Source organism: Pristiophorus japonicus, chromosome 12, assembly GCF_044704955.1.
Source record: "Pristiophorus japonicus isolate sPriJap1 chromosome 12, sPriJap1.hap1, whole genome shotgun sequence".
Lineage (NCBI taxonomy): Eukaryota > Metazoa > Chordata > Chondrichthyes > Pristiophoridae > Pristiophorus > Pristiophorus japonicus.
In genome coordinates, this window is record NC_091988.1 from 13,268,422 (window position 1) to 13,273,718 (window position 5,297).

Genomic DNA, 5,297 nt, shown 5'->3' on the forward strand with positions numbered 1-5,297 from the left:
AAATCGTTCACCAGCTGAGTAACTCACAGCTCTAACAGATTTAAAAGGAATGCAGCTTTTCTTTTCTCAACCTTCCTGCGATCTGTTTTAATGATCAGATGCAAGATGACAACTGCGTTGAACAAAAACGGTTGAGAGGCGCTATAAACTTCAGGATACTGATACGGAAAATGACTCGATATTCACAAAGAGAATCCCGTCAACACTGGAGTATGAATGTAAACCTGAAAAGAAGTGCACTGGCCAAATCTACAAACACTCTAAACCATTGTAACACAAGAAGGACAGGTCTCTAATTTTACTCAAGAAGAAAAAAAATGCTGGAAATGCATAACAGATCAGTCAGCTTTGAAAAAAGAAAATGAGGTTACCATTTCTGATGTCAGCATTTCAGCTCATGCATTTCCAGCATTTCTGTTTTATTTCATTTGTCCTTTATTTGCTATTTATAATTGTGATTTTATTACTTGTTAACCATTTTAGTTTATTTTAAATCAACCGTTTTATTGTCAATTCTGTAATTACAAAGCATTGCTGCTCAGAAGATTGAGCTTGGAAAAAAAACAAGAGCTCCCATCTTAGCCATTGGTGGGTTTGCAGGTTGAAAGCCCTAAACCGGTTAAGGGTGTGCTGAAATTAGTTTAGAATGAGCGTTAGGCATCAGGACTGCCCCCTGCCCCCCACCCGCGCTCAGAATTCTTCAGCAGCCCATGCGGCCGCTCGCAAAAGGTAGGTTTTTTTTCCAAATCTTTAGAAACTTCATGTGGAGCCAGGAGGAGCATGAGTGAACCCCTGGCTCCACAGTACTTTGATTTAGCCTCCTTAGCCCACTCCAACTCCACTCCCAGGACTTATCCGAGGGCTGGTACCGGGGCAAGGTAGGCAGCCCCGAAATTGACGTTTCCCGTTGGGCGAGCTGCTTGAGGATGAACAACAAGTGCTGGCAGCTTGTCCGGAATATGTCCGAAAGGCCCGAGGACCAATTCCTGGCGATCCCCCAGCCTCTTGGTTCGGACATGAGCTGTCACCGCATTGCCGAGTCTGAGTGGAGGAAGTGCATCCGGGAGGGCGCTGAGCACCTCGCGTCTCATCGCCGAGAGCGTGCAGAAATCAAGCGCAGGCAGCGGAAGGAACGCGCAGCAAAACCGGTCCCACCCTCCCCTTCCCTCAACGACTGTCTGTCCCACCTGTGACAGGGAATGTGGTTCTCGTATTGGACTGTTCAGCCACCTCAGAACTCATTTTAAGAGTGGAAGCAAGTCTTCCTCGATTCCGAGGGACTGCCTATGATGATGATGATAATGAGTCTGGGCCAGAAAACGGGCCTGGGTGAAATCTACCCCACTGGGTCCCAATTGAGTTTTGTGAACATCACGTGACTGGCTACGCCACTCACAATGCAACAGCTCTACAACTATTTTTGGTAGAACAATAATCAAGTGCCCCCTGATTAAAGGGGGGGCACTAAAACCGACACATTAAACAAATGAAACTTTTGACAGTGAACTTAAATCAAATTAAAATTTGGTTGCCGGGGGGGTGATGATGCACTCCAGTCCCTCCGGTGCCCACCTCTCGCGGAAGGCCACAAGCGTACCGGTGGACACCGCGTGCTCCATCTCCAGGGCTACCCTGGCTCAGATGTGGGTCCCAATTGAGTCTTGTGAACATCATATGACGGGCTAAGCCACTCACAATGCAACAGCTCTACAACTAACGCTTCTCGGCCTTTTGGCTAAGATCATGCGTAACTGACCTGACAGGGGAGTAACCATGACCCCAACGTGGTTCTCCCTGGATCAGGAAGGTGGTTCTCCTATGCTTTTTGGAAATAGGAGGTGGGTGGGGTGGCTTGACCCATCCACCTCCATGGAGGTGTGTGGGGGGCCTGACCCATCCACCTCCATGGAGGTGTGTGGGGGGGCCTGACCCATCCACCTCCATGGCACGAACCTGGTATTGCAGTACTTCCAGGAATGGTGCAGTGGCTCTAGGCCTTTTGGCTAAGAGCATTGGCGCAGAGTGATCCTTGATGTGTGCAAGGTGACCTCTGGCATTTGTGATTTGACAAAGAATTGGAAAGATTGGCAACGAAAAAAAAAAATCTGTAAAACAAATGTAAATCAAATGCCCCATTATTAAAGGAGCACTAAAACCGATTATTTAAACAAATTAAACTTTAAACGGTCAAATTAAAATTTGGTTGCCGGGGGTGATGATGCACTCCAGTCCCTCCGGTGCCCACCTCTCGCGGAAGGCCACAAGCGTACCAGTGGACACCGTGTGCTCCATCTCCAGGGACACCCTGGCTCAGATGTGGGTCCCAATTGAGTCCAAGGAACAGAGGAACAGGTGTAGGCTATTCAGCTCCCCGAGCCTGTGCTGCCATTCATTAATACTTTTACCTAACAAAATACACCACTCTTAGTTTTGAATTTTTCAATAGATGTAGGTTTTTGGGAGACCGAGTTTCAGATTTCCACTACCCGTTGTGTGAAGAAGTGCTTCTTGATCTCACCCCCTGAACAGCCTAGCTTTAATTTTAAGGTTATGCCCCATTGTTGTGGATTCCCCTACCAGAGGAAATCGTTTCTCTCTATTTACCCTCATCATCATAGGCAGTCCCTTTACCCTGGGTCTGCCCCATGTCACCATTTGATTAATAAAGGACGGATGGAGGTTCTTCCTCTTACAAAACAAACAGAAGACTCCTGGAAAAAGCAGAGATCCAGCGCAATTCCGAAGCATTTTGGAGCCAGTATGTTTTTCGAAGGTTCACGGTAAATATTTTTTAGACTTTGATTCAGAGATCCCCGTTAGAAAAGCTATGGGCTTGATTTTTGTTGGGCTTGCGTCTCTATTGATGCCCCCTGGAAGGGTGGCAATGGGTATGCAAATGATTTCTGGCCGGGTGGTCACCTTCCAGCACCCCGCTGGGACGTTTAGCGGACGTTGAGCCAGTGCGCAATGCCCCCATTTCCGACAGCGCTATGATTTTTATTTCAAGCGGGACCCGCAACGCCTCCTAGTGGGATCGCCTGGGAAAGCAAGCTCTTCCAACGGCGGTGAGAGAAGGAATACCTACATGAGGTAAGTGTGATTGGTTTTTTTTGTTTTATGTTTGTGATTCATCTTTATGTGGGGTGAGCAAGATATTGGGAATTTTTTGGGGTGGGTTTTTTTGGCGATTTTTATCCTTAGAGAAGCCTCTCTTAGGGACCTCTGCTACCGCTCTTGAGCAATGGATTTTCGGTTGCCCAGCTGGCCTAGTGCCCAAAAAGAAATGTGGAATGCCTCCCTTAGTGCTCCAGTCTACTCTCAGGGCCCAGCTGCTGAATTTTGTGGCTGCAGGCGCAAACCATTTCCCGGCAACTGAAAATCTAGCCCTATGTGTTTCAAGATGACTCACATAAAATTATTATAAAATTAACTACATTTTATTAAGATAGATCAATATTCTTCCTGATGCACCAGCCAACTTTCCATTTCCCTGGTGTAAAGCAAATATTGGAAATAAGATTAGGCAAAAGTCAGTCTAACTACTTTCAACTTTAAGGGGAACAAGGAATTCCTAACAGTGCCTAGCTCTGTCAGGCACCATTTGACAATTCCACAGCGTACAAACTCATGTCAACGAAGCAGCAATGTATGGTGCATTGATACTGTAGCTATCAATCTGAGAAAAGGCAAACAGGAAATGGTGGAGCCCCAGCACAACTCCGAGGAATTTCAGGGCCAGAGACTGTCTGAGATTGGTGGCTACACAATTGGTTTCAGCCACGTAGTACCTTGTTCACACTGTCTGATCTCTCCTTTCTGCTCCTGAATTGAATTCTCCTGGGCAGGACAGAGCATGGAAATGTCCAAACTCTCACAGGTGTAAATTAGCTCTGGTTAAGTTTAAAAACTCATTGACTGCTTTTTTAAACCTGATTTGATACTTGATTATATCATCATCATAGGCAGTCCCTCGGAATCGAGGAAGACTTGCTTCCATGCTAAAATTGAGTTCTTAGGTGACTGAACAGTCCAATATGAGAATTACAGTTCTCTGTCACAGGTGGGACAGACAGTCGTTGAGGGAAGGGGTGGGTGGGACTGGTTTGTTGTACGCTCCTTCCGCTGCCTGCGCTTGGTTTCTGCATGCTCTTGGCGACGAGACTCGAGGTGCTCAGTGTTATGTCTGTAATGCACTTATGAATGACTCCACGAGGCAATGTGTTGTACTCAAACTGTAGTGACCTTGGTCCTTTATTCGTAACTCCAGAGTGAGACACAAGCATGGTGAGCAGCCTTTTATACTGGGCCCTGCTCACCTATGCAGGTGACCCTCAGGTCTCCCAACGCAGTGACTTCTATGGACAGCCTCTGCCACAGGGGCAAGAAACCCCGGTCTCCACCAGTTGCACTCTCTAGTGGTACCAGCATAGTATATACACGGTGTAAACCTTATTGATAGTACATCAGGTAACAAGTCTCTATCTTATGCAACTATACAGTGACTACACAGAGAGTATGTCGATAGTCTGCATATATAACACTCAGTGCCCCCCCGGATGCTCTTCCTCCACTTCGGGCGGTCTTTGGCCAGGGACTCCCAGGTGTCAGTGGGGATGTTGCACTTTACCAAGGAGGCTTTGAGGGTGTCCTTGTAACGTTTCCTCTGCCCACATTGGGCTCCTTTTGACACTGACACTGACACTTGGTTATATGACAGCGCAGAGTCAAACCCAAATGAGATTGGCTCTCCCATGAGTTCTCACGCAGCTCCCCTCTGGTCGGGACCAGACTCTTGTCACTTTTGAGTCACTGTGAAGTGGATGTTTGAGGGTATCATTGTATTCTAAGGTGTCATTTCTACATTAATTCATGCCTGGTGACCAAGGATGATAGCACTGCTGTACCTCAGTGAAAAACCAGCATGTTAGGCCACTTCCATTTTGGTTTTCCAATTAAGTTCTGCCAATAGTCATTCTGGCACTAATAATCCCCAAAGAGGAAAAAGTGAGGGCAGGATTCGGATTGCATGTGATGCCATGAATAAGAAGATAACAGAACCGATCTTAACCCTGTCCACCACGGCGGAGACTGGGTGGGCCAGCGGTTAAAATGGCTGCAGTGAATTACCTCCTCTGATCCCACTGCTATGCAGTGGGTTGTAATTTTAACTTGCTCTGTCGAGCAGGCACGATTCACACCCGCCAAAAGACAGCATGGTCCTTCTTCAAATATGCAAATTTGGTTCTGATAATGTTCGTGGGCGGGGGGGGGGAGAGCCGGGCCGCAATTGTAACTCG

At 47.1% G+C, this 5,297-nt stretch overlaps 1 non-coding gene across 1 annotated transcript; it reads left to right on the plus strand.

The window, feature by feature from the left end:
• The first annotated feature begins 1,715 nt into the window (after positions 1 to 1,715).
• On the plus strand, positions 1,716 to 1,912 carry LOC139277825 (U2 spliceosomal RNA). Its single transcript, XR_011596147.1, has one exon. It is a non-coding gene; the product is annotated as a U2 spliceosomal RNA (small nuclear RNA).
• The last annotated feature ends 3,385 nt before the right edge of the window (positions 1,913 to 5,297 follow it).